Below are 15,587 nucleotides of genomic sequence, written 5' to 3' on the forward strand. Positions count from 1 at the left end.
ACATACCAAGAAGGACATTATATAAGAATATACGGACCAAACAAAAGGGCCAGTTCAGCAAGAAGGTAGATACAATTATATACGTACCAAACATTAAAGTGCCTAAATATATGAAGCAAGCATTGACAGACTTGGAGAAAAGACCACTCTACAATAAAAGTAGATTTCAATACCCCACTTCCAATCATCAATAGAACCACCGGATAGAAGACCAATAAAGCAATAAGGGACTTGAACAACATTATAGACCAATTAGACTTAAGAGACAAAGAATGATCCTCGAACACAAAGGCATAAGAAGGATATAATGGACTCTAGGGACTTGTGGGGGAAGGGTGAGAGGAATAAAAGACTACACATTGTGTTCAGTAGACACTGCTTGGGTGATGAGTGCACTAAAATCTCAGAAATCACCACTAAAGAACTTATCTGTGTAACCAACACCACCTGTTTCCCCAAAACGATTGAAATAATAAAGAAAAAATAGAATCATATACCAGAATAGACAAATATGGAAAGACAGGAAGTAGATTAGTGGTTGCCTAGGGCTAGAACGTGGTGCAGGGTGTTGGGGGAATATAGAGTGGCTGTGAATGGGTATAGACGTTCTTTTTGGGGTGATAAAATTGCAAAATTGATTGTGGTGATGGTTGCACAACTTTGTGACTACTAAAAACAAACATTTGTATATTTTAAGTGGGTTGTATGGTATATGAATTATATCTCAATAAAGATGTTAATGAAAAACATAGGAGAATACAGTTTTCTCAAGTGCACATGGAACATTCCCCACATTTTATAAGACTGAAATCATATAAAGTATATTTTCCAATCACAATTGATTCAAACTAGAAATCAATAGCCGACAGAAAACTGGAAAATCCACAAATATGTGGGGATTGAACAAAACACTCAAACTACCAAGGGGTCAAAGAAGAAATCACAAAGCAAATTGGAAAATATGAGACAAATGACAACAAAGCTACAATACACCAAAACTTATAGGACAGAGTATAAGCACTGCTAAGAGGGAAATCTGTAGTTGTAAATGCTTACATTAGGAAAGAAGATTTCAAATCAACCTGACTTTACACATCAAGGAACTAGCATTTCAGTTTTCTCTAGGAGATGTTGATATCTGTATACCCTTGTTCAAAGCAGTGCAACTCATACTAGCCAAAAGGTGGAAGCAACTCAGGTGTCCACTGATGGATGAATGAACAAAATGTGGTATGTAAATACAATGATTATTAAGCCTTAAAAAGGAATGAAATTCTGACACATGCTACAACTTTGATCAACCTTGAGAACATTATGTTAAGTGAAATAATCCAGTTAAAAACAAATATGGTATAATTCTACTCATGTTTATTTCCTAGAACAGTAAAATTTATAGAGACAGAAAGTACAATGGTGGTTGCCAGGGTCTAGAGGGAGGTGGAAATGGGCAGTGGCTTAATTGATAGAGAGTTTCAGTTTTTGCAAGATGAAAAGAGTTCATGGATAGGTTGTATAACAGTGTGAATCTATGTTACACTACTGAACTATATGCTTAAAATGTTTAAGAAGGTAAATCTTATGTGTAGCTTACCACAATTAAAAATTTTTAAATTAACAATGTAGAGTTTATAGATAAAACATATGACAATAGCAGAAAGGGTGGGGGGGTGAATGGAAGTATACCGCTAAGAGGCTCTTAAATTATTCATAAAATGCTATATTACTTGAAGGTAGACAGTGATAAACATATATGTAACAAATGCTGAAATGCATACAAAGAAGTACAGATAATGAGCTAATAAAGGAGATAAAATGGAATCTTTAAAAAAATAATTCAAAAAGAAGGGAAAGAAAACATATGGGCCAAATAAAACAATAGTTAGCTAATAGACTTAATCCCAACCATATTATTAATCATTTTAAATATAATGGTGTAAGCATCTCAATTAAAAAGTTAAGAGACTGTCATATGGGATTTCTTTAAAAAGCAAAGTCAACTAGATGCTGCTAATGAGAAGACACAAAGGAGTTACAAGTAAAAGAATGGAAAAAGATAAGACAATGCTAACACGAACTAAAATAAAGCTTGAGTTACATGAATATCAAACAAAGTTAATACAGGTTGAGTATCCCTAATCCAAAAGTCTGAAATCCAAAATGCTCTAAAATCTATAACTTTTTGAGTGCTGACATGATGCTCAAAGATGAAATGTCCACTGTAGCATTTCTAAAACACTTCTGGTCCCAAGCATTTCTGATAAGGGATACTCAACCTGTATCAGAATGCAGGAACAAAACTAAATATAAATAAATAATAAGAGGTCAATTCATTCAAGAGGATTTAACAATCTTCTTAGATACTGGGTATTAATATACCTAATAACCAAGTCTCAAAATACATGATGCAAAAATTGATAAGACTGAAAGGGAAAATAGACAAACTCACAGTTCTATTTAGAGTTTAGTACCCCTCTCTTGATCACTGATAGAACAAGGACACAGAAAATACATAAGATACAGAAGTGTGGAACAACACTATCAAGCAATTTGACATAATTGACATTTATAGAATACTCCACCTAACAAATACAGAATGCACATTCCTATCAAGGGCACATGAAATATTTCCCAATTTAAACCATATTCTGGGCCAAAAAAAGTATCCATAAATTTAGAATGATTCAAATGAAACCAAATGCATTCTCTGTCCACAATGGAATTAAAAATCAGTAAGAATGGTATCTGGGGAAAATCCCCAAATATTTGGTCTCAAACTCAGACTGACCTCGTGATCTGCCCGCCTCGACCTCCTAGAGTGCTAGGATTAAACAGATGTGAGCCACCACGCCTGGCTTCTTTTTCTAATTTTTTAAAATGGAAGTAGAGACTGTTGATTTGTACCCTTTCTTCTTTTTCCTGTATCTATTGAAATTATATTTCAATATAATATAGTAAAAAAAGAGAAATGAGAAAAAGAACAAATTGAACCCAAAAGTAAGGAGAGAGAAAGAAATAGGAGAAGAGCAGAAATCAATAAAAAAAAAATTTAGAATGATTCAAATGAAACCAAATGCATTCCCTGTCCACAATGGAATTAAAAATCAGTAAGAATGGTATCTGGGGAAAATCCCCAAATATTTGAAAAATGAAATGACAAACTTGTAAAGTTTGTCATGGCTCAGAGGAAATAAAAAAGAAAATTAGAAAGTATTCTGAATAGAATAAAAATGAAAATACAAAAAATCAAAATTGGTGGGAAGTAGCTAAGGAAATTTATAGAGAAACATTTACAGTGTTTAAATGCTTATATTAGAAAAGAAGAAAGGGTACAAATCAACAGTCTCTACTTCCATTTTAAAAAATTAGAAAAAGAAGCCAGGCGTGGTGGCTCACATCTGTTTAATCCTAGCACTCTAGGAGGTCGAGGCGGGCAGATCACGAGGTCAGTCTGAGTTTGAGACCAGTCTGGCCAACATGGTGAAACTCCATCTCTACTAAAATACAAAAGTTAGCCGAGCGTGGTGGCGGGGGCCTGTAATTCCAGCTACTCGGGAGGCTGAGGCAGGAGAACCGCTTGAACCTGGGAGGCGGAGGTTGCAGTAAGCCAAGTTTGCGCCACTGCACTCCACCCTAGGTGACAGAGCAAGACTCTGTCTAGGGGAAAAAAGTAAAAAAAGAGAAATGAGAAAAAGAACAAATTGAACCCAAAAGTAAGGAGAGAGAAAGAAATAGGAGAAGAGCAGAAATCAATTAAAAAAAATAAAAAATCAGTAGAGGAAAATCAATAAAACCAGAATTAGTAAACATCTAGTAAGACTGATCAGAAAAACTAAAAAAGACACAAATTACCAATACAAGAATGAGAGAGGTGAAAGACCCACAGGAATATAGGAGGAATATTCAAAGGACAATAAGGAACTAGTGTAAAAAACTGTATGCCAGTAAATTTGACAACATAAATGAAATGGACAGATTCCTTGACAGATGTAAACACCCAAAACACAATAAAATATAGCCTCTATAAAGAACACTTCTGTATCTATTAAGGAAATTGAATTTGAAGTATAAAATCTTTCCACAAGAAAACCTCAGGCCCAGACAGCTTTACCTGTGGACTCTACCAGACATTCAAAGAAAAAATACTAACCCTACAAAAACTTCTCTGAAAGTTGAGCTTCTCCAGAAGAATGATTTGGAAGTTCATTTAATAAAGGCAGCATTACCCTGAAACCAAAACCAAAACAAACTCAAACCAAAAAACCTAAAGATGAAAATAATGTACAAGAAAACTAAAACAAGACTACAGACTAAACAGACTAGCACTATGTTCCCATGTATACAGACATTCACAAAAAAGTAACCAATAATATATAAAAGAGATAATGATACACCATCACCAAGTGGAGTATATCCCAGAATACAAGGTTGTTTTAACATTTGAAAGACTAAAAAAGAAAAATATAATTTCAATAGATACAGGAAAAAGCATTTGACAAAATTCAACATCCATTCCTGGTAACATCTCTCAGGAAATTGCAGTCAGTTTTTCTAAAACTTGTGAACTTAAAATGATTTATTTTGAAGGTGTTAAATACATTTTAAAAAAGAAAACCAGTGAAGAATACACAAGGGACCATATGTAGCCCACAAAGCCAAAGCATTTACTAGTTGGTCCTTTACAGAAAAAGTCTGTAGAAAATCCTAAGGCTTCTAGAATAAGTGAGTTCAGCAAAGTTGAGGATATAGACTCAATATGCAAATATAAATTGTATTTCTCCATTATAGCAACAAACAATGGGAAACTGGAATTTAAAGAACATTTATAACATCAAAAAAAGGAAATACTAAGAGATAAGTTTGAAAAAAAATGTGTAAAACCTGTATTCTGGAAACTATATATATATAAAAGCTGCTTGGAGAAATTGAAGAAGGCTTAAATAAACAGATATTCTCTATTCATGTTTTTAAAGGCGCTATTATGATGTCAATTTTCCCAAAACTGATCTATAGATTCAATGCAATGCCTATCAAAACTCCAACATGTGATTCTAAAAACTTACATGGAAATGCAAAAGAACTACAATAGCCAGTTGTATTATAATAAATGCTCACTGGATCTTTAAAAAAAGGCATTTATTGGCTTGGTTACTTGCTCAAGGCACCATATACTTTCCACAGCATTTATTGCAGTTGCACCTTAGCTTTGATAGATTATCTAAATTCAATAATTATCTAGGTTTTGCTTCATGGATTATCTGAACATTCAATTTCATTATAAGATAGGTGCACGGCTACAAGGATCACATCTGTTTTTTTTTTTTTTTTTTTTTTTTTTTTGAGACGGAGTCTCACTCTGTCACCCAGGCTGGAGTGCAGTGGTGTGATAGCTCACTGCAAGCTCCACCTCCCGGGTTCACACCATTCTCCTGCCTCAGCCTCCCGAGTAGCTGGGACTACAGGTGCCCACCACCATGCCCGGCTAATTTTTCAATATTCTTAAAGAAAAAAAAAGTCCTCAAGAATTTCATATTAAGCCAAACTAAGCTACCTAAGTGAAGGAGAAATAAGATCCTCTTCAGATAAGCGAATGTTGAGGGAACTCGTTACCACCAGACCTGCCTTACAAGAGCTCTTGAAAGAAACATTAAACACAGAAAGCAAAGATCACTACCAGCTAAAACAAAAACACATTTAACCACACAGATCAATGTCACTGTAAAGCAATCACACAACAAGTCAACCTAATAACCAGCTAACAGCACAATAGCAGGATCAAATCCACACATACCAATACTAACCTTGAATATAAACAGCCTAAATGCCCCACTTAAAAGGCATGGAGTGGCAAGCTGGATAAAAAAGCAAGACCCAAATGGTATGCTGTCTTCAAAAGACCCGTCTGACATTTAATGACTCTCATAGCCTCAAAATAAAGGGATAAAGGAAAATCTACCAGGAAATAGAAAACAGAAAAAAGCAGGGGTTGCAATTCTTATTTCAGACAAAACGTTTCAAACCAACAAAGATCAAAAAAGACAAAGAAAGGCATTTCATAATGGTAAAGTGTTGAATTCAATAAGAAGACCTAATTAGCCTAAATATACATGCACACAACACAGAAGCACCCAGATTCATAAGGCAAGTTCTTACAAACCTACAAAGAGACATAGACTCTCACACAATAATAGTGGGAGACTTCAACTCTCCATAGTATTAGACAGATCATCAAGGTAGAAAATTAACAAAGATATTTGGAACCTAAACTCAACGCTGGGCCAAATGGATATGATACCTTTACAGAACTCTCCACCCAAAAACAACACAATATACATTCTTCTTAGTGCCATATGGCACATACTCTAAAACTGACCACATAATTGGACATAAAACAATCAACAAAAGAACCGAAATCATACCAAACGCACTCATGGACCACAGCACAATAAATTGGAGTCAAGACTATGAAAATCACTGAAAGCCACGCAATTACATGGAAATTAAACAACACGCTCCTCAATGACTTTGGGGTAAATAATGAAATTAAGTCAGAAATCAAAAAGTTGAAAATAACAACAAAGATACAACATACCAGAATCTCTGGAACCTGGCTAAGGGAGAGTTAAGAGGGAAATTCATAGCACTAAATGCCCACATCAAAAAGTTAGAAAGATCTCAAATTAACAATGTAACTTCACAACTGAAAGAATTCAAGAAGCAAGAAGAAATCAACCCCAAAGCTAGCAGAAGATGAGAAATAAGAAAAACCAGAGCTGAACTGAAGGAAATCAAGACATGAAAAACCAGTCAAAAGATAAATGAATCCAGGAGTTGGTTTTTTGAAAAAATCAGTAAAATAGGCCACTAGCTAGACTAGTAAAGAAGAGTAAAGATCCAAATAAACACAATTAGAAATGACAAAAGGGAATGTTACTACTGACCCCACAGAAACAAAAACAACCATCAGAAACTACTGTGAACACCTCTATGCACACAAACTAGAAAACCTAGAAGAGATGGACAAATTCCTGGACATGTACACCCTCCCAGGACTGAACCAGGAAGAAACTGAATCCCTACACAGACCAATAATGAGCTCCAAAATTGAATCAGTAATAAATAGCCTACCAACCAAAAAAAGCCTGGGACCCAGTGGATTCACAGCCAAATTCTACCAGATGTACAAAGAAAAGCTGGTACCATTCTTACAGAAACTATTCCAAAAAACTGAGGAGGGACTCCTCCCCAACTCATTCTATGAGGCCAGCGTCATCCTTGATACCAAAACCTGGCAGAGAGATAACCAAAAAAGAAAACTTCAGGCCAATATCCTTGATGAACACTGATGCAAAAATCCTCAACAAAATATTTGCAAACCAAATCCAGGAGCACATCAAAAAGCTTATCTACCATGATCAAGTAGACTTCATTCCCGGGATGCAGGGTTGGTTCAACATATACAAATCAATAAATGCAATTTATCACATAAACAGAACTAAAGACAAAAACCACATGATTACCTCAATAGATACAGAACAGGCTTTCAATAAAATTCAACACCCTTAATGTTAAAAACTCTAACATAGATATTGGAGGAACAGACCTCAAAATAATAACAGCCATCTATGGCAAACCCACAGCCAACATTATACTGAATGGACAAAAGCTGGAAGCATTCCGCTTGAAAACTGTCACATGACAAGGATGCCCTCTCTCAACACTTCTATTCAACATAGTATTGGAAGTCCTAGCCAGAGCAATCAGGCAAGAGAAAGAAAGAAAGGGCATCCAAATAGGAAGTCAAACTATCTCTGTTTGCAGATGGCATAATTCTATATCTAGAAGACCCCATAGTCTTGTCCCAAAAGCTCCTTTGGTAGATAAACAACTTCAGCAAAGTTGCAGGATACAAAATCAATGTACAAAAATTACTAGCATTCCTATATACCAACAACAGCCAAACCAAGAGCCAAATCAGAAAAGCAATCCCATTCCCACTTGCCACAGAAAGAATACCTAGGAATACAGCTAACCAGGGAGGTGCAAGATCTCTACAATGAGAATTACAAAACACTGCTCAAAGAAATCAGATAAAACACAAAGGGAAAAAACATCCCATGCTCATTGATAGGAAGATTTATTAAAATGCCTATACTGCCCAAAGCGATTTGCAGATTCAATGCTATTCCTATCAAACTACCAATGGCATTCTTCACAGAACTAGAAAAAACTATTTAAAAATTCACATGGAACCACAAAAGAGCCTGAATAGCCAAGGCAATACTAAGCAAAAAGAACAAAGTTGGAGGCACACTGCGTGACTTCAAACTATACTACAAGTCTACAATAACCAAAACAGCATGGTACAAAAACAGGTACTGTTACAAAAACAGGCACACAGACCAATGGAACAGAATAGAGGGCCCATAAATAAGGCTGCACATCTACAACCATCTGATCTTCAACAAACCTGACAAAAGCAATGGGAAAGGGCTCCTTCTTCAATAAATGGTGCTGGGATAACTGGCTAGCCATTTGCAGAAGACTGAAGCTGGACCCTTTCCTTACACCTTATACAAAAACCAACTCAAGATGAACCAAAGACTTAACTGGAAAACCCAAAACTATAAAAACCCTGGAAGACAACCTAGGCAATACCATTTTGGACATAGGAACAGGCAAAGATTTCATGACAAAGACAGAAAAAGCAACTGCAACAAAAGCAAAAACTGACAAGTGGGATCTACTTAAACTAAAGAGCTTCTGCACTGAAAAATAAATGATCGGCAGAGTAAACAGACCACCTACAGAATGGGAGAAAATTTTTGCAAACTGTGCATCTGATAAAGGTCTAATATCCAGCTTCTATAAGGAACTTAAACAAATTTACAAGCGAAAAACAACCCCATTAAAAGGTGGGCAAAGGACAAGAACAGATACTTCTCAAAAGAAGTCACACATGTGGCCAAGAAGTATGAAAAAAAGCTCAATATCACTGATCATCAGAGAAATGCACATCAAAACCACAATTAAATACCACCTCACACCAGTCAGAATGGCTATTACTAAAAAGTCAAAAAATAACAGATCTGGTGAGGTTGCAAAGAAAAGGGAACACTTATACACTGTTGGTGGGAGTGTACATTAGTTCAACCATTGTGCAAAGCAGTATGGTGATTCCTCAAAGAGGTAAAAGCAGAACTACCATTGGACCCAGCAATGTCATTACTGGTATTATACCCAGAGGAATGTAAATCATTCTACCATAAAGACACATGCACACAAATGTTCACTGCAGCACTATTCACAATAGCAAGGACATGGAATCAACTAATGCCCATCAATGACAGATTGGATAAAGAAAATTTGGTACATATACACCATGGAATACTAGGTAGCCATAAAAAAGAACGAGATCATGTCTTTTGTGGGAACATGGATGGAGCTGGAGGCAGTTATCCTTAGCAAACTAATGTAGGAACACAAAACCAAATACCGCTTGTTTTCACTTATAAGTGGGAGCTAAATGATAAGAACTTACAGAACACAAAGAAGGAAACAACAGACACTGGGGTCTACTTGAACGGGGGAAGGTGGAAAATGGGAGAGGAGCAGACGAGATAACTACTGAGTACTGGGCCCAATACCTAGGTGATGAAATATATGTACAACAAACCCCCATGACACTTGTTTACCTATGCAACCTTCACATGTACCCTCAAACCTAAAAAAAAATTAAAACAAAACAAAACAAAATGGCTGGCTAGAATATGGAGAGACATCTGTTGCATGAAACCATTTTCCTTCTATTTTCTTAATATGTGAACTAATACAATATAGACGTCAAATCTACAACAATTAGGAAATCCTGATACCTAGGTGGTTATTCTTCATTTTCCTCAAAATCCCTTTAAAATGCACCAAATTGGAAATAATACTCGAATAACATGCTAATTACTGGTAAGTCTATAAAGATGACTTCCTAAATTGTTCATTTAATAACTTCTATTAATAAACCCAGTTATGCCATCACTGATGGCCCCTGAATATGAAAATGACCTGACCATATAACAAACTATCTCACAGACAACATCTTAAAAGTCTGTAATCGGGGGGTGGAGCCAAGATGGCCAAATAGGAACAGCTCCGGTCTACAGCTCCCAGTGTGAGCGACACAGAAGACAGGTGGTTTCTGTATTTCCATCTGAGGTACCGGGTTCATCTCACTAGGGAGTGCCAAACAGTGAGTGCAGGACAGTCAGTGTAGCGCACCATGCACGAGCCAAAGCAGGGCGAGGCACTGCCTCACTCGGGAAGCGCAAGGGGTCAGGGAGTTCCCTTTCCTAGTCAAAGAAAGGGGTGACAGACAGCACCTGGAAAATCCGGTCACTCCCACCCTAATACTGTGCTTTTCCGACAGTCTTGGAAAACGGCACACCAGCAGATTGTGTCCCGCACCTGGCTCAGAGGGTCCTATGCCCACGGAGTTTCGCTGATTGCTAGCACAGCGGTCTGAGATCAAACTGCAAGGCGGCAGCGAGGATGGGGGAGGGGCGCCCGCCATTGCCCAGGCTTGCTTAGGTAAACAAAGCAGCCAGGAAGCTCGAACTGGGTGGAGCCCACCACAGCTCAAGGAGGCCTGCCTGCCTCTGTAGGCTCCACCTCTGGGAGCAGGGCACAGACAAACAAAAAGCAGTAACCTCTGCAGACTTAAATGTCCCTGTCTGACAGCTTTGAAGAGAGTAGTGGTTCTCCCAGCACGCAGCTGGAGATCTGAGAACGGGCAGACTGCCTCCTAAAGTGGGACCCTGACCCCCGAACAGCCCAACTGGGAGGCACCCCCCAGCAGGGACAGACTGACACCTCACTCGGCCGGGTACTACTCTGAGACAAAACTTCCAGAGGAACGATCAGACAGCTGAATTTGCGGTTCACGGAAATCCGCTGTTCTGCAGCCACCACTAGTGAGACCCAGGCGAACGGGGTCTGGAGTGGACCTCTAGCAAACTCCAACAGACCTGAAGCTGAGGGTCCTGTCTGTTAGAAGGAAAACTAACAAACAGAAAGGACACCCACACGAAAAACCCATCTGTACATCACCATCAAAGACCAAAAGTAGAAAAAACTACAAAGATGGGGAGAAAACAGAGCAGAAAAACTGGAAACTCTAAAAAGCAGAGCGCCTCTCCTCCTCCAAAGGAACGCAGTTTCCCACCAGCAACGGAACAAAGCTGGACGGAGAATGACTTTGACGAGTTGAGAGAAGAAGGCTTCAGACGATCAAACTATGCTGAGCTACAGGAGGAAATTCAAACCAATGGCAAAGAAGTTAAAAACTTTGAAAAAAAATTAAATGAATGTTTAACTAAAATAACCAATGCAGAGAAGTGCTTAAAGGAGCTGATGGAGCTGAAAGGCAAGTTTTGAGAACTACATGAAGACTGCAGAAGCCTCAGTAGCCAATGCGATCAACTGGAAGAAAGGGTATCGCTGATGGAAGATGAAATGAATGAAATGAAGTGAGAAGGGAAGTTTAGTGAAAAAATAATAAAAAGAAATGAACAAAGCCTCCAAGAAATATGGGACTATGTGAAAAGACCAAACCTACGTCTGACTGGTGTACCTGAAAGTGACAGGGAGAATGGAACCAAGTTGGAAAACACTCTGCAAGATATTATCCAGGAGAACTTCCCCAATCTAGCAAGGCAGGCCAACATTCAGATTCAGGAAATACAGAGAACGCCACAAAGATACTCCTCGAGAAGAGCAACTCCAAGACACGTAATTGTCAGATTCACCAAAGTTGAAATGAAGGAAAAAATGTTAAGGGCGGCCAGAGAGAAAGGTTGGGCTACCCACAAAGGGAAGCCCATCAGACTAACAGCTGATCTCTCGGCAGAAACTCTACAAGCCAGAAGAGAGTGGGGGCCAATATTCAACATTTTTTTTTTTTTTTGAGATGGAGTCTCACTCTGTCGCCCAGGCTGGAGTGCAGTGGCGCAATCTCGGCTCACTGCAAGCTCCGCCTCCCGGGTTCACGCCATTCTCCTGCCTCAGCCTCTCCGAGTAGCTGGGACTACAGGCGCCCACCACCACGCCTGGCTAATTTTTTGTATTTTTAGTAGAGACGGGGTTTCACCGTGGTCTCGATCTCCTGACCTCGTGATCCGCCAGCCTCGGCCTCCCAAAGTGCTGGGATTACAAGCGTGAGCCACTGCGCCCGGCCTCAACATTCTTAAAGAAAAGAATTTTCAACCCAGAATTTCATATCCAGCCAAACTAAGTTTCATAAGTGAAGGAGAAATAAAATACTTTACACACAAGCAAATGCTGAGAGATTTCATCACCACCAGGCCTGCCCTACAAGAGCTCCTGAAGGAAGCACTAAACATGCAAAGGAACAACCGGTACCAGCCACTGCAAAAACATGCCAAATTGTAAAGGCCATCGAGGCCAGGAAGAAACTGCATCAACTAATGAGAAAAATAACCAGCTAACATCATAATGACAGAATCAAATTCACACATAACAATATTAACTTTAAATGTAAATGGGCTAAATGCTCGAATTAAAAGACACAGACTGGCAAATTGAATAAGGAGTCAAGACCCATCACTGTGCTGTATTCAGGAAACCCATCTCGTGTGCAGAGACACACATAGACTCAAAATAAAGGGATGGAGGAAGATCTACCAGCAAATGGAAAACAAAAAAAGGCAGGGGTTGCAATCCCAGTCTCTGATAAAATAGACTTTAAACCAACAAAGATCAAAAGAGACAAAGAAGGCCATTACATAATGGTAAAGGGATCAATTCAACAAGAAGAGCTAACTATCCTAAATATATATGCACCCAACACAGGAGCACCCAGATTCATAAAGCAAGTCCTGAGTGACCTACAAAGAGACTTAGACTCCCACACAATAATAATGTGAGATTTCAACACCCCACTGTCAACATTAGACAGATCAACGAGACAGAAAGTTAACAAGGATACCCAGGAATTGAACTCAGCTCTGCACCAAGCAGACCAAATAGACATCTACAGAACTCTCCACCCCACATCAACAGAATATACATTTTTTTCAGCACCACACCACACCTATTCCAAAATTGACCACACAGTTGGAAGTAAAGCTCTCCTCAGCAAATGTAAAAGAACAGAAATTATAACAAACTGTCTCTCAGACTACAGTGCAATCAAACAAGAACTCAGGATTAAGAAACTCACTCAAAACCACTCAACTACATGGAAACTGAACAACCTGCTCCTGAATGACTACTGGGTACATAACGAAATGAAGGCAGAAATAAAGATGTACTTTGAAACCAACGAGAACAAAGACACAACATACGAGAATCTCTGGGACACATTCAAAGCAGTGTGTAGAGGGAAATTTATAGCACTAAATGCCCACAAGAGAAAGCAGGAAAGATCCAAAATTGACACCCTAACATCACAATTAAAAGAACTAGAAAAGCAAGAGCAAACACATTCAAAAGCTAGCAGAAGGCAAGAAATAACTAAAATCAGAGCAGAACTGAAGGAAATGGAGACACAAAAAAACTCTTCAAAAAATTAATGAATCCAGGAGCTGGTTTTTTGAAAAGATCAACAAAACTGATAGACTGCTACCAAGACTCACAAAGAAGAAAAGAGAGAAGAATCAAATAGATGCAATAAAAAATGATAAAGGGGATATCACCACCGATCCCACAGAAATACAATCTACCATCAGAGAACACTACAAACACCTCTATGCAAATAAACTAGAAAATCTAGAAGAAATGGATAAATTCCTCAACAAATACACCCTCCCAAGACTAAACCAGGAAGAAGCTGAATCTCTGAATAGACCAATAACAGGCTCTGAAATTGTAGCAATAATCAATAGCCTACCAACCAAAATGGGTCCAGGACCTGATGGATTCACAGCTGAATTCTACCAGAGGTACAAGGAGGAACTGGTACTGTTCCTTCTGAAACTATTCCAATCAATAGAAAAAGAGGGAATCCTCCCTGACACATTTTATGAGGCCAGCATCATCCTGATACCAAAGCCTGGCAGAGACACAACCAAAAAAAGAGAATTTGAGACCAATATCCTTGATGAACATTGATGCAAAAATTCTCAATAAAATACTGGCAAACCGAATCTAGCAGCACATCAAAAAGCTTATCCACCATGATCAGCTGGGCTTCATCCCTGGGATGCAAGGCTGATTCAACATATGCAAATCAATAAATGTAATCCAGCATATAAACAGAACCAAAAACAAAAACCACCTGATTATCTCAATAGATGCAGAAAAGGCCTTTGACAAAATTCAACAACCTTCGTGCTAAAAACTCTCAATAAGGTATTGATGGGATGTATCTCAAAATAATAAGAGCTATCTATGACAAACCCACAGCCAATATCATACTGAATGGGCAAAAACTGGAAGCATTCCCTTTGAAAACTGGCCTAAGACAGGAATGCCCTCTCTCACCACTCCTATTCAACATAGTGTTGGAAGTTTTGGCCAGGGCAATCAGGCAGGAGAAAGAAATAAAGGGTATTCAATTAGGAAAAGAGGAAGTCAAACTGTCCCTGTTTGCAGATGACATGATTGTATATCTAGAAAACCCCACTGTCTCAGCCCAAAATCTCCTCAAGCTGATAAGCAACTTCAGCAAAGTCTCAGGATACAAAATCAATGTATAAAAATCACAAGCATTCTTGTACACCAATAACAGACAAACAGAGAGCCAAATCATGAGTGAACTCCCATTCACAACTGCTTCAAAGAGAATAAAATACCTAGGAATCCAACTTACAAGGGATGTGAAGGACCTCTTCAAGGAGAAATACAAACCACTGCTCAATGAAATAAAAGAGGATACAAACAAATGGAAGAACATTCCATGCTCATGGGTTGGAAGAATCAATATCGTGAAAATGGCCATACTGCCCAAGGTAATTTATAGATTCCATGCTATCCCCATCAAGCTACCATTGACTTTCTTCACAGAATTGGAAAAAACTACTTTAAAGTTCATATGGAACCAAAAAAGAGCCCACATGGCCAAGTCAATCCTAAGCCAAAAGAACAAAGCTGGAGGCATCATGCTACCTGACTTCAAACTATAATACAAAGCTACAGTAACCAAAACAGCATGGTACTGGTACCAAAACAGAGACACATATCAATGGAACAGAACAGAGCCCTCAGAAATAATGCCACATGTCTGCAACTATCTGATCTTTGACAAACCTGACAAAAACAAGCAATGGGGAAAGGATTCCCTATTTAATAAATGGTGCTGGGAAAACTGGCTAGCCATATGTAGAAAGCTGAAACTGGATCCCTTCCTTACACCTTATACAAAAATTAATTCAAGATGGATTAAAGACTTACATGTTAGGCCTAAAACCATAAAAACCCTAGAAGAAAACCTAGGCATTGCCATTCAGGACATAGGCATGGGCAAGGACTTCATGTCTAAAACACCAAAAGCAATGGCAACAAAAGCCAAAATTGACAAATGGGATCTAATTAAACGAAAGAGCTTCTGCACAGCAAAAGAAACTACCATCAGAGTGAAA

At 38.4% G+C, this 15,587-nt stretch overlaps 2 protein-coding genes across 4 annotated transcripts in view; one reads left to right on the top strand and one right to left on the bottom strand.

Annotated features, from left to right (window-relative positions):
* The window catches only part of MNS1 (meiosis specific nuclear structural 1), a 51,258-nt gene extending 40,825 nt beyond the window's left edge, over positions 1 to 10,433 (top strand). The window contains exon 11 of the mRNA XM_030814051.1: positions 10,418 to 10,433. The gene's annotated coding sequence lies outside the window, so the exon portion shown is untranslated. The remainder of the gene's footprint in view (positions 1 to 10,417) is intronic.
* TEX9 (testis expressed 9) overlaps positions 1 to 15,587 on the bottom strand; it is a 74,664-nt gene that overhangs the window by 6,008 nt on the left and 53,069 nt on the right. The gene's annotated exons all lie outside the window — the stretch shown is intronic.

This window comes from Nomascus leucogenys, chromosome 6, assembly GCF_006542625.1.
Source record: "Nomascus leucogenys isolate Asia chromosome 6, Asia_NLE_v1, whole genome shotgun sequence".
Classification (NCBI taxonomy): Eukaryota; Metazoa; Chordata; class Mammalia; order Primates; family Hylobatidae; genus Nomascus; species Nomascus leucogenys.